General features: G+C 44.2%; 1 protein-coding gene across 4 annotated transcripts in view; it reads right to left on the reverse strand.

The window, feature by feature from the left end:
- Positions 1 to 16,633, reverse strand: part of RNF144A (ring finger protein 144A) — a 67,614-nt gene extending 50,981 nt beyond the window's left edge. For 2 of the 4 annotated variants that reach the window (XM_075498001.1, XM_075498003.1), the window contains exon 1: positions 16,351 to 16,632. The gene's annotated coding sequence lies outside the window, so the exon portion shown is untranslated. Of the gene's footprint in view, positions 1 to 2,823; positions 2,932 to 16,350 lie in introns of all 4 variants that reach the window. The other 2 variants (XM_075498004.1, XM_075498002.1) reach the window with 2 other exon arrangements.
- Positions 16,634 to 19,273: the final 2,640 nt, after the last annotated feature.

The following is a 19,273-nucleotide window of genomic DNA, read 5'->3' on the forward strand; positions in this document are numbered from 1 at the left end:
AGTTATTCAACCAACAGTTATGTCACCAAAAAGACATTCCCTCCTCCCTTCTTGCACATCCTCCTCTCTTTAACCTTCCCCTCCTACTTGCTGCTTTGCCACAAATCCTGCTTGAAAATTAGGAAATCTGACAAAATTATGTTATTGCCCTCTTCCCACATTCTCTTGACACTTTAGGAGGAAAAAAAGTGACAAACAAAATCTGTTTTCATTACAGTATATATGCTTGTAAAATAAGAAAACGTCTTCCTGGAGCTTAGGGTCAGAAGGACCATTGGATGTGTTAGCTTGTTAACCTGAACACCCCAAATTATTACCCATTTCCCAAGTACCCTGAAAGCAAGACTAGTAACTTGCACATGGCTAACAAATACTGCCCGGGTACATGACCTGCCTTGGGCTGGGCACCTCAAGAGATCCACCACTTTCTCTAATGGGGGGAAGGGCAATTTACTGGTTTGAAGAGCTGTAGCCATTCATCTTCTTCCCATTTAGAACTTCAGCCAGTGGTTCTAGTTATGCCTCTCACTTTCTAAATGGGAGGAGGAAGAAAATAAAAAATAAAAGGAAAGTAAAAGAAATTTAGTACAAGATACTTTCTTGTCGAGGCAGCTAAGATGCCCAGTCTCTTCTCATACTGTCGGGGTATGGTTACTTTTTAAGCTGCCTGCAAACTCCTTTCCTACAGCTCTACTACAGATGTTTTCCAGCTCTTCTGCCAGTGCTTCTTCTTCCTTAGCACAAAACTTGTCCTGGCCAGTACTCTCAGTCATTGCATCAGCTTCATCTGACTCAGGCATCTCCTGACTTCTTTCTTCCTCTTAAAATCTTGCCCCTGCCAGCACCTCACTCAGCACTTCGCTAAGCACTCCACCAGCACTGCCTTCCTGGGGCCCTCTCTCCCACTTCTATCCTTCAAAGGGAGGAGGGATCCTGAGGAAACAATTCCCTCTTTATCAGCGGTGTTTGTCTCTCCTCCTGTTTGCTCCTGGGCAATCCCTCCCAGCCACAAAAATTCAGTTATCCTCTCTACAGAGGGACCTCACAGGTTTACCTCCTAATTCCAGGCCTCTCTCTCTCCTTATCCAAACTGGAAATTTCAATCCTCCTCTCTGACATTTCCTTGGAGATATCCAGCTACTAGGTTAAGCCCTGCAGAGCCAGACAAACCTCTTATCTCCCCTCCCACACAAGGCTTTCCTTTCCCAAGAGGCTCTTCCTCGATTAGCCAGCATCCTGCCAGTCCCCCAGCCTGCAGCCTGATCATGATATTCAACAAGATCCTGTATATCTAAATCCTGTAGAAAGAATATGCATAATATACATAAAATGCAGTCTTTTCCTTCTGATCTGTCAGACAACTAAAATGCTCATCCAGGCACTCAAGATCTTCCTCCTTTTCTTGGGCTTCAACCAACAAAATTTGACTTTGAGAAGTATTTCTGAAGAGACATACACAATGGTCACCTCCCCTGCATGCCACCTTGCCATTTTAACCCTTTTTTACTACTTAATTCATGTAAAATACCCAAACTCCTTCTCCATCATTTGAATAACCTTCTCAGCCTGTTTTCTCTTGATCATTTTTACCAATGTTTAAGAACCAGCTGCCTACTTCCGATCAGCTGGTGATGTTGTCCTCCATCACCAACAGAGCAATCTCACACAGATGGACCTGACAGATCAATCCATCTTACCTATTTTAGACATTTGTCTTTGGATGAGATGAAGTCTGTCCTAAAATTATCTGGACAGGGATCCAATAATTACAAATAAGACAAATGCAGGAAAAAAAATCTGCTCACCCCCCCACCCTTTCCACATTAAATCACTACCAGGAATTTTTTCAGCACTAGCAATTCTTGTGGCTCTTTTTCTATACCTCCTGCAGGTTTTCAAAAGACCTTTTAAAGATGTGAAAACTAGGACCAGGTACAGAATTTGAGTATTACTGTCATTAATGCTGTACAGAAAGAAAAATGTTTCTTTTATAAATCCTACCAGCCAAGGATTAAATTAGCCCTCTCCCTGTGACAGTGCACTGGTAACTTAAAGCTCTGTACCCGGTATGATCCCCAGTACCTTTGCAGGGTTGCTGCTTTCCAGGATGCAGTCTCCCATGCTATGGACGTCCAGTAAACTTGTCACTGAAATCTGACTGCATTCAGCCACACCCTGCATACCTACCTTTGGTTTTACTCACCAAAAAGAAAGAAATAATTCTTTGTGACTGCTTACTTATTAAAATCTGGGAATGACAGACGGGTAAAGCTTAATCTGCCTTTTTTTTTTTTTTAAGCTTCTGTCTTACAAATGAAACTGTTAAATGGTGTCTGGTCTAGGCCCAGTGCTTCTGGAGCATCTTGATTCCCAGTTTATTTCCCACAGACATCCAATTGTTTATATTTCACAGTCAGCTGCTGCTCCATTCACCCAGCGTGCTTTTGCCGACGTACTGCAATGGTTTTCCCAACAAGAAAGATCTATTGTACAGAGCCACAAGCTGACAGGCAGAATTAGGAAACCTGTGTCAGGCTCAGCACAGAACCAGTGACAGATGCGGAAAGAAAGGCTATGGGATCTGCTCTATATTTGTGTGACAGCCCATGGTTCATCTGTTTTTCGTGTCAGCCAGGAGTAGCTAGGAGGCATGAACGGCCATGAAACTCATCTCCCTCCACGTCACCCTGTCAGAGCCGACGATTGCAGCTTATGGCCCGGCAGCCACAGGGTCTAAGGAGGAAAGCTTAAGGACACATAGGAAAAAGGATGAAGTTTGACAGGTTATATACACGAGAGGGAATTTCAGCTTTGGATTCTCACCTTTACTTATGGTGGTGACAACGCATGATTACGCAAAACGTGATGTTCCCACCAGCCTCCTCAGCCTTGTCAGGAGACTGCATTTCATGCAGTCCTACACTGCCACCCCTACAGAAAGAGGGAAGAACCACAGGTAAAAGATGAGATCCCTCGGCAGCAATGGCTCCCGCAGGAGCCAGGGACACAACGCACTCGTCAAAGGGACGTTCTGCTGTGCAAGGTATTTACATGCCACAACCAACCCAAAGTCCTGTGATCCCTGTGCCAGAGAGGTTACGTAGCGTTACGTCTTGAAACACTTAAGCAGAACTTAAACGTACAGTTTAGTGAAGAGAGAAGCACATACGAGCTTTGGGTAAAGCTCTTTGCTGCTCAGTGTCAGCCTAACTCCGCTGTCATTCAAGCCAGGAGGTGAAGTTCCCATGGACTCCCTGGAGCAGAGCCTGAAGCTACCCACCCACCACAACCCTTCCCTTCCTTCCCTCAGGTTTACATATCCCACATCGTTTTCTCTTGGCAAGCGTTATTCAGGTTACCACAGCTGAAGAGTTATTCATCTGGCTGGTTCATGAGAATAAGATGCTTTTTATCAGATCAGATGTAGGAAGCTCTTTAAAGGCTTTTTACAGAAAGCAGTTACACGGCTTCATGAAGACAGAAAAGCTCAAAGCATAGTGATAAAAGGTATTTTAATAGATCCATTCGTACTAATACATGAAATACTGTGTGCTGGAAACGGAAATATATTACATTTCTAACATGACAGGCCAGAAGATTTAATTACTAGCTTTGCTTTGAACGTGACAACTATTACTACTCTACTAACTCCTGGATGCACTTGCAAAAGAAGCCTTGTCATTTTAGATTTGTAAGAAGAGGTGGTCTTCACTTGGATTTAACTACCAGGCTTACTATAATATGTGCAACAGAAAAGCACACACAATTAAGCCTTCATGAGAAGACAACTCCCCCCACACACACACCTGCTCATTAAAGAGCTGGAATGGAAAATGTCTTCCCTATATTTATTTTTCCCTCCAGTGAAGAACAAACAATCAAAACCTACTGTTAACATAATGAAATCAGCATTTCATATTTATCTTACTGGAGAAGGTTTTGTAATCCTTCCAGATGATCCTCAAATGCAGTAAAGTTAATGAAATATTGTATGGATTCCTATAAAAAGGGAGATGTAGGCACATCATACTACTTTGAAGAGTCTTAATACTGTGTAGGGGGAAAAAATGCTTTTCCATGTGGTTTGCTAGTCTAGTTTCTTAAGGAGAAATATTAAAATAACTTGACTATGATTTGGAAGGAAGAGCCAAAATGTCTGAAGGATGGATAGAAATTTCCCAAAATTCAGCCATGTATGAGAAAGTAAATCCATTTTTTAGTGCCTTCATTTGCAAATATTTTTTTATAGCTTTGTTCACTTAAAAGTACTAAAGAGAAATTAAACAGGAGTCTAAGGGCAGGTTCAGCATGACCTAGAATTCCACATAGATTTAACCTGACCTCATTTTGTCAGTCAGCCACAAAGGGACCAGAGAAGTTGCTGCTCATCTCAGGTACTTTGAAACTCACAAAGAATTTCACTGGAAAAAAGGTAGGGTTGTTTGGGTTTGGGGTTTTTTTTGTTTGTTTTATGGTGTTTGTTTGGTTGGGTTTTTTTAATGAAGGAAATTTTAATTTTAAATGCCCTAGATTCACATTCCTACAGTCCTGAAGTGCCTACATTCCCCCTTGAAACTTGAGCACATGAGGCATTGGCTGGGTGAAGAGAAATACACGGGCAACTCCTTTCAGACTACAAGCTGTCCATACAACATGCGACAGAGGTACAGAGGTTAACAGAGGTACAACTGTATTTCGTACAGTCTACAGCCAGATGGACAAACTTGGCAATGGTTTGATCACTGCTGACTAGCAGTGAGCTACACAGCCAAAACAGAGGCAAAAAAGGAGGCAAGAAGAAATTGATGGAACAATGTTATCACTATAACTATCACTATAGGCATACACTCCCCATATCCCCAGAACTTTGTGGCGTACTCTCCCTACGCCAGTTGGATTAGAGCTGTACAGTGACTGCCAGTGCTCTTCCCCTGTCTCGTGTTGTATCTGCACATTTACCAAAGGCTCTGTATCAGTTAAGAGAGGACTATGGTCCTTTGATGGAATAGGGAGTTGGATATGTGATTTATCTTCCATCTTCTGCCTCAAGTTTCCCATGTAGCCCCAAAACCAAGCCAACCAACCAACACCCCCCTACACACACAGAAGACAGGGAGAGCATGTAAAAGAAGATGGAAATGATCCGAACAAAAGTTGTCAGGAAGGAAAATACAGCTCTGTATACAGGGTACACAGCCTCTTCTCTGTGTATACTGTTGCTCATTTATAGCAAGGCATGCAATGCTGTAATTCGTAACACCACAGGCATCAAAGGCCCCCATTCAGCCTGGCTGCCTCCATGGCCAACAGCACACAATCCTCCAAGAAGGTTCTGAAATAACCCACATCTTCCCTGTCATACAGTACTGCTCACTCATTTACAGACATACCAAGTCTTTACACATTAAGAGTTCATACAATTTTAAGATGTCCAATGCTCTTGTTCATTTTGAGAGAGACTGCCTTGAAACCACTCTGTTTGCATTTGCGTGCTTTGCATATGTGGTACTTCCCTGGAATACATGACATCTGCCAAAGCATACCGCATTGAGAGGAAAACCACTATATTTACATGATTCTTTTCTGAGGAACTCGCATCTTGTTTTCTTTGACAGTTCCATTATATTACTTAACTGTTAACATCCATAGGAAATGTCAACATTCAAAACCAGCAAGTATTTTTGGAAGTAATTTATGCAAACTATCCCTATTTCAAAATATCCTCATTTCCTTGTTTCAGTGTACTGAATGGCTGCTGAGTAGGAAGAAAAAAAATGAATCTGGAGGAGGTTTTTTGTGTTATTATTACGAAAAGTAACTGTTGTTTTAGAGAAATACAAGAACAGTATATTTAGAAAAAAGTTCTCAGGCAAATCAGGGAATCTTTTCTGATCCCTGCAGATTTCCCATCACTGTAGGTATATATTGGTTTTAAATGGCAGGAGCCATCTCAATTAAAGAGAAAGTCAATTAGGCACTTAGACTCCCTAAGCATATAATGATGCAATCACAGAAGATACAGTTATCATGAAGTTCTCTTTAGCTTTTATAAATGCATCAAAACATGTGCCTATATCTGATGTCTGTATTCAAGGTATGAGGTCCATACCATACAGGAACCTAGGTCTTAAATTATTTCTTATTGTTATGTTAACAGCATTTACCATTTTCAAGTACTTGAGTTGTGCATACCTTCACTGAATGGAAATAATCAAAGCTCTGATGAATGTCTGGGAGGGATCTCGTTGAGGAACCTCTGATTTTCTCCCACTCAAGCACTGGAACGTTGGGACAGCAGACACAAAGACTTTGGCTAACATGAAACACCTAAGCTCAGGTCTACAGCTTCTGTAAAGAGCATTTCCCACACGTTTATTGGACGACCTACTTGCTGATGGTCAGATACTAACCTCCTGCAGCCTTCCAGCAACTTTCAAGCGCACAGGTACCTACTGTCTTCCCAGTCACCACCCCAAATACCTGTTTAGAGGTGGGCCGTTCACTTTTAGCTTCAGGTAGTTCTCCATGTCCTTTAAGCTGCTCTCTTCATCAGATAAACACTGACGCTACAGCCTTACTCTGTATGCGCTGGCTTTCCCCTTCCCCTTCCCCTCCCAGAGGGCGGGCGAGCAGCCTGCTACATGAAGGAATGGGCCATTTTGACTCGCTAGCAGTTCTACACGGGCCTTGCAGTAATGCAGGCAGTTACACAGGGGAAAGATAGGGCTGCTGTTTCTGAAGCAATTAAACTGTACTTTACTTAAGGGTTATTTTCTTGGGTTGCTTCAGACCCTCTCCCTCCCTCCCCAAGATTAACAACTTTTTAGCATGATTGGCAAACGTTAAAGAAAAAAAGACCAAAGTCCACAAAATATTTATCAGAAATCTTTAAACTAGAAAAAGTCTAGACCTTGCCATAACCTGACAGATTTCTACTGTCTTTCCTTTAAGCCTACTTCCCTTAAGTTTCTTTGACTGTAATGATGTTTTTGGTTGGTTTTTTTTTGAGGAGAACAAGAATTTCGTCTCTTTCATATCAAACTCCAGATACTGTGAATTCTTCAAAACCTCCATAACCAGTAGGGTTGGACAATTCCCACATCACCCATGTCAAGGGAATCATATGAAAGCTCCCTTGGTATTGAGAAGACCAGTGGATTTTCATATTAGTTGAGGTGACTTTGATAGGACATCCTGGTGTGCACATCCACGTATTGTTTTACCCTGGCACTCTCCAAGTTGTAATTTTAGTCACACTCTGTCCAGGGTAACACAAAAACTGTTTTGTTGTTTTGGGTTTTTTTTTTCCTTTTTCTTTTTTCCCCTCAAAAAAAAATAGCACCATCTTTGCCCTTCTTCCACAGTTCAAGACCAGAATTAGTTGATATCACAGTGAGAAATATGCAGTTATTTCAATGAAAAGAATAGCTCAGTCTCAAGGGGCGAGAAATGAAGCTGTATGAGAAATGATACTAAGGTGAGAGGAAAAAGCAGAGATCCTGAATGACCCCGCTGCCCTTCCACTGATCCCTCCTGAAGCTGCCACTAGCAGCAGCGTTGCCTGCCAGAAAAATAGTACATTGCTATTATTAGCACAATGAGGGGACATGATGGTTTGATGCTTCCTTATATTGGCAGCTACGTTGAATCATCCCATCCAAAAGAAACGATTCCCATTAATGAAAGTAACGAGGACAGGTCTGCATTGGTCAGGAGACGAGTACAGTAGAATCGTGGAGAGGAAAACAAAACCAAACCAAAGAAACCCCCCAAAAAAACATGCAGACCTTTCAGACAAGAGAAAACAAAACAGTGATCTTCCCCTCAAGAAAGAGCAGCCCCTGAAAACACATTTACCTGTAACTATAATAAAGCTTCATAGCAGTAGTCTAAATTGAAAGGCAGGGAACGCAGCCATAAACACTGTATTTCATTCAAATCTGTGAACTTCAGCTGTTTAAGGAGCTAATGGAAATGTGAAGCGACTGGTGAAAATATTTAGCGCTAACTGACAGTTTGCTAAAAAGACTATCACACTCTTTGGATTTATGAGTCGTCTAAGGATTTGTCATAACTTGATTTTAAGCTAAATATCTAACGTGAACTGAAGCTGGAACTACATTACTGCTCCCTCTGAAGTGAGATTTTTCAAAGGCAATGTCAACCTGGAACAAAAAATGAGAGAGGAGTGGGTTATCACCCTACTAATGTCTCTTCGCAGATGTAAAGGGGACAATAAAACAAGCAAGAACTATACATTTCACTCTCAATAGTCACTGGTAAAATATTTGAAAATGGATTTTCAGACACAAATCCATGCAAAGTACACGGCCGATGCTGCTGCTCCAGCGGGACGTCACATCATGGAAGAAAGGAGATAAATATGGGAGGTTACATATTCCGACCACCACCACCACAGCTGATGCCCAGCGATGGTAGCCAAGCTCTGGCAGCGTTTGCTCAGGCAAGCAGCGGAGGTGAGAAACTGCAGCGGAGAGAAGAATGAACTCAGACTGCGGAGAACGGCTCCCTCGGAGCCACACGGATCCAAAGTACAGGGCACAACCAAACAGACGTACCGGAGCCAACAACAGCATGGACAGGTGCCAGGGTCAGCAGCACTGTTTAGTGCAAGCCTCGCATAGCACAAATGCTCCTAGCATAACGTTCCCCAAGGCCGGGGACTGTCACATCACAAGATAAAGAAAAACAAACTAGCTTGTAGCCTCAAGGTAAACTTACACCCTGCAGGCAAGTATGAACACGTGAAAAGCCATGAACTTATAGGCTTTTAACTGTTTACCATCAGAGCTGCAGATGAGATAACACACACTGCACCCTGAGGAAGTGGTCGGTGTCAACACGTGTAGCAATTACAAAGTTCACAACCATGTTGTGCTTTACAGCCTTTACAGATTTCACCTTTCAGTGATTAATAGGAAGAGTTGCCTGGTCTCTTTTACCTGCAGCTTACTGGAGACACAAAGGCCTTGACCCCAGCTTGGTCTTAGGAGCAAGCCAGAGCCCAGCAGGCTCCTGACCTGTTTGCCCCACGCACATATGGCAAAGTTGCCGGTGTCACCTTGATCCTTCAGAAGCCCTCCTGCATCCTCTCAGGCAGCCCCTGCAGCACACCTGCACTGCTCCCGCCTGCACAGCTGGCAAGTCTGGTCCTGAGGATCACCTGAGACCAGGGCTCAAGATGCAGCGAGCACCAGTCCGAGCTGGCACAAGCATCCCGCAGCAGTGACCGTGGTTATCCTACCTCTCGCAGCTTTCCAGCTGCAGCTAGTGAAACCTAGTGCATGTCGTCACTACATCTTTGCTAGAAAGCTACGCACACGCAAAACTAGGAAACAAGGATTGGCACAAGCATAACCTAGTAACTTAAAGCAGAGAGACCTGTCACCTGTAAGTCTTTCAAAATCTAAGATGTCAACAACTATCAGAAGTACAAATAGCATCAGGAAAAAAAAATGGAAAGCTTTAAAGTTGTGGGTTTTTGTGGGTTTTCTTTTTTAATTTTTATTATTATTTATTTAAATATGGACTGCATCTCCACAAATCTAACATATCTTGCACATATCCTCAACATGTACATTTGGTCAGAACTTTTTCCACAAAGGTAAGAAAGGACAGTACACAAAGGTAAAAGTAATGCATAATTAATCTAAAGAAAGAAGGTCGTAGGTGTTTTCTCCTCTAGGCTCCAAATGCCTGACAAGAAAGATATGCATGAAAGAAGATGATGGTACAACACTAATCAAGTCAGCATGAAGAAACAAACAGAAGACTGTAAGATGTATTCAACAGATATCACTGTGCAAAAGTGATCAGCTCGTTGAAAGGGCCACACAGGGTATGTTTATGCAAAACAAATACAGAGGAGAAATACAGAAGGAAGACTGAACTGTTTCAGTTTGTGTCCTATCAAGTAACATACTCCATTCAGGGAACTAACTACAAGAATCCTAAAAGCTTCTGGATCTCTAAAAAATTGCTATTACAAGACAAAATTAATAAAAGAAAGAAGAGAGTTAAAATAATTATTTTAACAATAGGGAATTAACATAAGCAGCCCATTATTATAATATATTGTAATACTTTTCTTCATATAATGGTTTTTTTTTAAAAAAAAAAGCCTTTTCTTTCTCATCATGCACTTTCTGCAGTATTATAAAGCTATTTGGGGCTAAAGAGTAAATACTTGCTCTTCCTCCATATTCAAAATTGTTACAAAAGTGTCCAAAGAGGAAGTAACAGTCTAATTTGAGATAGGCTCAAAAAATAGGAGCACAATATAAGTTGATTTGTAAGCAACTGAGCCAGTAAAATCCAGTTTCCTAGGAATGTCTGTCAAAGTTGTAGGAAGAGTTCAGAGTGCAATCTCTCCTTCAGCAGGCATCTTTCCATCTGCGTAGGCTGCCTACTGCCAGAAAACTTGTAGATTTATTGGAGATAAGTTTCTACCCCTCTCACAAACGCAACTGGAATTGGTCAAAAGGTTTAGAAGCTATTAAGAGCAAGAGTAAAAGCCAGACGTTCACAGAACGCTGCACATAATCTCTATTTTCTCAGAAAACCAGGCTAAAAATATATATGCACTGACTGCAAATAGCTTGGTCTTGAACTTGCAGTCACTGTTACAAGGTTGCACTGGAGACACAAGCATGATCACACAAGTCACAGAGCATCACTCATTCCATCTGGATGGATGTATTTCTTAATGCAGGTATAGAGATGAAAGCAAAACTGTTTCCTTAAGTAGCAATAGAAGGAAAACCAGAGTTAAATAACATTCATTTTCCTGCTAGGAGGACATAAACATTGTCTAAAGCATCAGGCCCAGAAAAATACAATTGTCTTAAGCAATATGGCATGACCCCTCCTGTCGCCCCAGGGAGGAGGCATTTGGGCAAGGAGGGGGCTCTGCACACCCACGCCACCACAGCTACCCTGCCTGGTCACTGTGGGCAGGCAACCCTGCCCGCAAACAGGGTGCGAATTCCTCCTGGGAGGGCCTGATGTCATGTAACACCCCTGAGTACCCGGCAAGAGCTGGGCATTTCCCAAGTCCTTCAAGCAAGAGCATCCGGCCAGACTGCAGGCTCAGGGCAACAGCAGATCCACCACCCTGAGTTACTCTGGGGATCACACTGCATGTGTAGCTTCAGCAGTCATCTAGCAGGCTCATCAATGACAATAACAGAAAGACTGATCTGCCAGAAAGATCCTTTTAAATACCAGAAAAAAAGTCCCAGGTTCCTCATCACTGGAAGTGTTCAAGGTCAGGTTGGATGGGGTTCTGAGCAACCCGATCTGGTGAAAGATGTCCTTGCCCTTGGTAGGGAGGTTGGACTAGATGATTTTTGAAGGTCCCTTCCACCCCAAACCATTCTGTGATTCAATAACCTGGCTTCCTCGCCACTTCTGCTACTCCACCGGGAACAGGCTGCATGGCTCTGCCACAGTTTGTGCATACCAACTACCTGCAACAGGAGGAGGCTTCTCCGAGTCTGCGCTGTTCAACAAAACAAAAGCTTCATTATCAGCATATCCAAACCTGGAGAGGATGTACCTCAAGGGCAATGTGCTGAGAAAAAGACAGACACCAGAAGCCATAATAATGAGTGCTTCAGGAAAGCCAGTGTGGGTGGGACAGTATGGGTGGGACACTTTTGACAATCCTGCCAGATCCACCGCCTACCAGACATTGTTTAGAGAAATTCAAAGGTAAAAAAATATTTTAGTTATTTATAAAATAACATTATATAACTTATGAAATATTACATATAACAATTTTTATATATATACACACATATAACTACATATAAAAGGAGATTAGTATCTGCGAGAGGAAGAAATCCACACATGGTTCCCTCTCTATGGATCCTCACCAGCCATAAAACATGAAGCAGACTGTTTGGTAAACAGCAAAAGCAGAAATAAGCATAGGAAGAAGCTGATCACGTAACAGATTACGGTGGGCCAATAATGGATTGTTGCCTTAATATACTTTCCTAAATTCATCTTCATATTCCTCACTAGCTAAATATGAGAGCCCTCCACAAGAGCTGGATGTGTACAATAGTTGTCAGGTATTATCTAATTCTTATGCTGCAGATGACCTATTTACTAGAGGCTGGAGCTGGGATAAAGGCAGGTCAGCTGAAACTTTCTCCAAGAACCACAGCGATAGCTTTCACAGATTGTAGTTTGTTGGGGAGTTTTATGATAACAGGAAATAACCCCAATACTCCAGAAACAGAAGAGTCAGTAAAAGTTCCAAGTGAAAGTCAAGAGTAAATATAAAGACTCCAAATATTTGGAACCTAGCTGTTCACAAGCAAAGCTGTGATCAATGCAAAGCTGAGCACTTGTATATAGTGAAAAAAATTATGCCTGAACCTAAGTCAGAATCTGTTATTTTCCAAAAAACCTGCAAGACCCATCTTCACTCCCAAATATTCCAGATGATCCTTTGCATATCATGTGGCAGAAAAAGGTTATATTAAGTAACCTTTAGTCCATTTCTTCAATCATAAGTCATTTCCATTCAACACAAACAAGATGTAGCTGTATTAAACTGACATAGTGGTATCTGGAGGATAACAGCAAAGTATTTTAATGCAACAAGTGTCCTGGTTTTAGCTGGGATAGAGTTAATTTTCTTCCTAGTAGCTGGTATAGTGCTGTGTTTTGGATTTAGGATGAGAATAACATTGATAACACACTGATGTTTTAGTTGTTGCTGAGCAGTGCTTACACTAAGTCAAGGACTTTTCAGCTTCCATACCGCCCTGCCAGCGAGGAGGCTGGGGGTGCACAAGAAGCTGGGAGGGAGCACAGCCCGGACAGCTGACCCCAACTGGCCAAAGGGCTATTCCATACCACAGGACATCGTGCTGAACAAAAAACTGGGGGGAGGTGGCTGGGGGGGCGCGGCTGCTGCTCAGGAACTGGCTGGGCATCGGTCAGCAGGTGGTGAGCAATTGCATTGTGCATCACTTATTTTGTATACTCTTTTATCACCATTATTATTTTCCCTTCCTTTTCTGTCTTAAATTGTCTTTATCTCAACCCATGAGTTTCACCTTGGTTTTTTTTGTTCCCCAATTCACTCCCCCATCCCACTGAGGGGGAGTGAGCAAATGGCTGTGTGGTGTTTAGCTGCCTGCCGGTTTAAACCATAACAGCAAGCTACCACTTGCTAATCTTTGAATGAAAAGATGGAAATGATGCTATAAAAAGGAAATAACATTGTCTTGCCAAGACTAGAACCATCTGATGAGAATTTTTTTCCCCACAGTAAATAAAACTACCAGACACATTGGTTCACTTTCTCTGTTCCTCATTTTCTTCAGCCTTTTTGAATAAGGACACTTATGGTGTCACCACCATAAATGGCCCCATCAGCAAACAATCAAGCTATTTGAAAACCCATTTTGTACTAGCACTGCCAGCTCCAGTGTTCACTGACTGCATATGCAGAAAAACCATAAGCATTTCTGATCTGATTATGAGATAGAAAAATCATTCCCATTACTTTGCAGCATGCAGCCAGAGGAGCAAGTGTATTTTCAACAGCTCCTCCCAGCCATCAGAACTGAAAAACAGACATTAAGATCTTTTTGTCTGATCTCCTTCAAAAGGTCAGGGAAAGATGCACATTGTAAGCTCCTTTCTGCACAGCAGAATAGAAAAGGATCCTGTCTTATAAAAAGAACAGCTGACCACAGCCTAAGTTAGACATAGCGGAATTGCTAAACCATTCAAAACTGAGTGGTGGGTTGGTTTGTAATTGTTTTCCATTTCCTTTTTGTAACTCAAGATACAAAAAGGAATACAGTTAAAAGCAAATCTCCTAATCAAACCATAGACTTTTAACTGCCTAACTCCACATACTACTCCACAGGAAACACTGCGAGAAATATAACAGGTTCCGATTCCCCTGCTACATCAGGTCTCTAGGAGAGAAAGGGTCTACGTGCACAGATCAAGCTGCAGGGTGATCAGAGTTGTTCTTTTTCCCTGTATCAGCACTGGGAGGGCAAACAACAGTTTTCTGCCAGCCTGTGAGAGCATTCTTGTAAATACAGCAGATACACTGAAGCCATTCATACCCCCAGTATGGCACTGCAGCCAAAACTCATGGTTAAGACAGCAGCCTTGTCCTTTGGCTTAACTGAAAGGAAAGTTGTCAGAAGTTATAAAAAAAAAAAAAAAAACCACCACAGAAAATGTGACAAAGACTTGGAATGTAGTACTGGAAAAAATGTTAGAAACAAAAGCAGTTAAGCAAAATACATAGTCTTACACACACACACAAATTATTGCCTTAAAATACTGAAATATGAAAAATCCAGGTTGTAAGTGAAGATAACTCATAATACTAGATGGTGCTTCAAGGGCAAAAATCTACAATAACTGTAGAAGATAAACACATGATTTGATCTAGCAGCTCCCAGAATAGGAATCAGGGCGATAGCGGGGGGGGGGGGGGGGGGGGGGAATCAACCCTTTTTTTTACCTAAAGGATGTCTCGTTCAAAGTATTATATCAGATTGAAACATCCATCATTGTACTCATATTTCAATCACAGATGGTTTCTCCCACTCATGAACAATATACAGATTGCACAAGAGGATAATGAGACATGATGGCCAGAAAAGGAAGGATACAGGAATAAAACTTCATCATGAAAAGAAACCTGTATTTTTCAAGCAGTACCTAAGCAAAAGCAAAGATTTCCCCCCCACCACCACTCTTCTCTCACTTGATCTTGCTTCCGTTGGGTATTTAACAAACTTCAAGTCAGATCACTTTGACTGATGCCCTAACATTACCAGGGGACAGTCACTCAAATTCTCCCACGCTGTGAAGTCCCATCTAAGTATAAACAAAGCAGTTTCTTTAAAGGCACAAACCTGCCCCTCAGCACACCGCATCCCCACACACTCTTCTCGCCCCCACCCCACCACCAGCTCTCCTGTCTATAGGAGAAGCACACACAAGACAACAGAAAGGCCAGCAACCAGGAGTTTAACTCTAAACTACTGATGTAATCTCTCCAGTAGCACTCTGCCCAAAAACATTGGAACTTCAGCAGTAGCCACTGCTGGGTCAGCACTGATAAGCTAATGTGAAATGAAGCAATCCATTTCACAATGTAAACAGTTGTTTGGCTACACGGAAACAATATAATAAAATGGATCTATTTATAAATCATCATTCATGCTTGTTGTAGAACAGAGAATAATATGTTCCAGGGCAGAAGTTACAGTATTTCCAAGAATATAGTGGAAATTCAAACAGCTTGTATCTTCTCCCACCAGCCTGCCCCCATTGACACTCTCTGTTCCAGTTCTTTAGAAGCACTAAAACCAGAGTGATAGAGGGCCTGATTTTTCAGGAATAAAATACCCTTGATTTAAAACGACATTGGGGATCCACGGGGAAGGGGGGGGGGGGGGGGGGCAACCTCATTATCATAAATATGGTTTCTTCCAACATCTCAAAAAAGTCAACGGTATCATCTCTTAAGTACAGAGAGGGAAGGAAAAAAAAAAAATACAAGCATGAAAAATCCGAGTCCTACTCCTACTTTTTCCACCTCCGCAACCCAAACAAACCAATTTCTCCCCCAGCCGCACACTTCACTTGTATCCGAGAACACTGGCGGCGGATGTCAATCCACACTCGCCTTTATTTATTGTTTTTACCCCCTCGAAGAGTGGCTATTGCGCTCCAAGGCAGTGAACTGTTTCAAGAAGCTTTAGCTCATTTATGGAACTCACAGAACAGAAAACACGCGAGTCAGTCACCGTTTTCATTACGTGCCCGACATCACCCGCTGGAAGCCGCACCGCCGGCAGCACCCTTTCCCCTACGGCAGCCCGTGATCTGCCATGCCCCCTTAGAGCCCGGTACCGCTCCCAAAACCGAGCGACCCCCCGCCCCGTACAGAAACGCCGCCTTGCCGGCGACGGGGCACCCGCCGGCGCGGGCGGCGCTGGGTGCCGGGGCAGCCCCGGGGCGCAGAGCCCTCGGCAGCAGAACGACACCGTTCTGCCCTCCCGGCTCCCCTGGGAGCGGGCCCGCGCCCCGCTGACGGGCATGTGCGCCCGCCGCGGGAAGCAGCGGGCAGCGCCCCTTACGTAAGGGGATGCGGGTGCCTCGCCCGGACCCGCGCGGCCCGGCGCCGCCTCCCGCTGCCCCACCGCCGCGGCGCGGGGACACCCCCTGCCCCCCCCCCCCCCCCCCCACCCCCGGGGCTCCGCGGAGCCGACGGAGGTACCCCGCCTCCCGGCCGCACCCCTCCTGCTGCGCCCGCTGCCCAGGACGCCTTACCCTGCCGCTCCAGCCTCTGCCGGCACAGGGCGGCCCGCGGAAGGTGCGCGGCGCCCCGCGCTATCCCGCCGAGCCGCGGCAGGGCGCCGCCGCCCCAGGCATGGTCGCCACCCCCCGCGGCGCCGTCAGCCGCGGAGCCCGAGTGTGCGAGGCGGGCGCCGCTCCCGGGCTTTTCTCCGGCGGGGGCGGAGGAGGCGGCGGGTGGGGTGAGGGCCGGCGGGGGCGGGCGCGCCCGCAGCTAGGCGGGCGCCATTAACCGCCGCGCTGCCGCCGCCGCCGCCCGCTTTGAAGCGGCCGCCCCGCTCCGCTGCGCCAGGCACAGCGGCGCCCCCTGGCGGCGGCGGAGGCGCCTCCCGGCGCGGCGGGCGCGGGGATGCCGGGGTTTCCCGCTTGGCAGCGCCGGGCGCGTTCCCGGCGCCGGTCCGAGCGGCGGCGGCGGCGGCGGGCTCCCCGGCGTGCCGTGCTGCCGGTTCTCCCGTGTTTTAATGCTTTTGTTAAGGAATCGCATCGCAGTTGTCGTCGTGTGACGCCCCCCGGCCCAGCAGGTCGTTCAGCGGCGGGAGCGAAACAACGGGGGATCGGTTTTACAAAAGGAGGGCAGAAGGGTTTGCCTTGCTTGCAAGGAGGGGAAGGAGGGGAATGTAAAGAACCGTGATGGTCGTGGCTGTTTTGCAAGCGCTGTTTAGCAAAAACAGCTGCTTTCCTGTTGTTCGTTTATGTGCGAAGCAACGACCGGCTCTCTTCTGTAATGCACGGAGACACAAAAGGAAAAACACCGAGCTGGAGAGATGAATAGGAGCTGCCTGGCTGATGTAGTAAAACGCAGCTTACGCCCTTGCCCGAGCCGTAGCAGGGGTGCCACGACACCGCCGCCCCTGGGGGGCAGCTGGCGGGGCCGCGGGGTCGGGGAAGGCAGGCCGGAGGCATAAAGCACCTCGCTGCAGCTCTGCTCCTGGGCACCTTCGCTCCACTGGAATATGCAGGAAAACACCTGGCAAAGGCCGGGGGGGGGGGGGGGGGGGGGGATGCAAAGCCTCCCCCCCACACACAACCAATTACTGTGAAAAGCTCCATTTCAGCTTGTCAAGAGTTTATGCTGCAGCCTGAAGGTGATGAGATGAGCTTGAGAAGCCGCTCGTCTTTACTGCTCTAAATTGACTAGTTTTTCTCTCTTATTTACCATAACAGAAGGCAATATTTTTTTCTCCTCAGATATTTATGGATAGTTGTGTCTTTCGTAATGGCTGTCATCTGAACAGCCCAAGGTATTTTAACTGTTTTCTCCCAACACAGCCCAGTCCACTCAAGCATGTCACAAATGCTTTTCATCACAAGGAGAATCATCGCTATTGTTCTCCGTGCTGCCCTTGGCACCGTGTAAGCAGCCCCCTGTGCTAACTACAGACCTCATCCAGAATTACAGATCTCTTGTGAATGCAGTCACACATTCTGCTATTATGGTGCTGGGTTATATTTTAAAAAAAGAAATTACAGGCAAACTTAAGAAAATAGAAACATTTATTGAAATGTGCAACATACTCATGTGAAATAGTTAGCACTAATTATGTGACAGTATCATTTAAAAATTCATTATTTGTAACATTCAAATATACCAACCATCCTTAACACTGAAAAAGAGGACATCTTAAAATGCATCTTAAATAACATTTTTATTCATTACCCAAGGTATATTTATGATTACTTTAACTGAAGTAACTCATTCTCCCAAATGCTCGTTCTCTACAAATTTTACAAATACAAACAGCTGCATAATGCTAGTAAACTACAGTGTAAGTTCCTTCCCAATTCAGCATCTTTACCAAGAGCTTAGCTGCAGTACTATGAGATTACACATGAAAATACAATTGAGCATATCTGTGTTTACAGGACTTAAATTTAAATCCTGACTCTTCAGGGTCACAATGTGCATGTAATCTCTAAGCCTGGGAGTACCCCTATTGAATTCAGTATTATTTCTCTAGTCCCAAGCTGAAAGTTAGGCCCAACTACAGAATGAAAGCCTGAAGCCCATTTTTGGTCCAACGTGAACTGTGTTTATAGATTAAAAAAAATAAACTAAGTTAATCAAGCTGCAGCCAAAAAAAATTTGATATTTTACACAAAAATGAATTTTGCATATAAAAATACCAATAGCTATTCTTTAACTTCAACGATTGTCTGTCAAACTGTGTTATGTCAAATTCTTCATTTCCAATGTACACGACTGGCATTTCCTTCAGAAAAGAGGATCACGCAGAGCACAAACTTTTTCTTAATTAGGTATGGTAGCAAGAGGCAATGTAAAATCCGTAAGACTTTAAGAAGATAAGAACTTAGAACCTTCTGATAAAAGCCATCTTCAATGTCTTTACACTATTTACTGGATTTTCACATTTTCAGCTCCAGTTTGTTTATCCTGCAGCTTCCTCTGTAAGCACAGAGGATCTCTTGCAGCAAAAGAATAGCTATTTGCAGAGTAAAATGCAAAGCAAAGAATAGCAGGGTTTCTGGATCTGAATGGGAGTTTGTGCGCCTCACATCTGCGTGCTGTGATACAGCTGGCATTTTCTCCAGAAGCAGCAAGCTGGTAGATTTAGTGGTACATTGATGCACTAAATCTTTCTCCATGCTGGGACTGAGCCAGCAGCAAAGGAAAATGCTTCTTTTCTATCACGCAGCATAGATGCTGAGGAAGAGGCTAGATTTAACATTTGAGCAACGGGAAGGCAGAGGAAGTCAAACCCCACAGTTACATAAATTTGCACTGCTCGTAGTTGCTGCTCAGGCAGAACTCCAACTGAGGTCAGCGAAACAGCTGCCAAAAGACTGTGGGGTTAATGTGTGTGGGCCACATTTTAAATGTCACTTAGCATTAATACAAGAAAAAAAATACTGAAATTTAAGCATCTAGGAAATGTTGTGA

Source organism: Mycteria americana, chromosome 3 (assembly GCF_035582795.1).
Source record: "Mycteria americana isolate JAX WOST 10 ecotype Jacksonville Zoo and Gardens chromosome 3, USCA_MyAme_1.0, whole genome shotgun sequence".
NCBI classification, from domain to species: Eukaryota; Metazoa; Chordata; class Aves; order Ciconiiformes; family Ciconiidae; genus Mycteria; species Mycteria americana.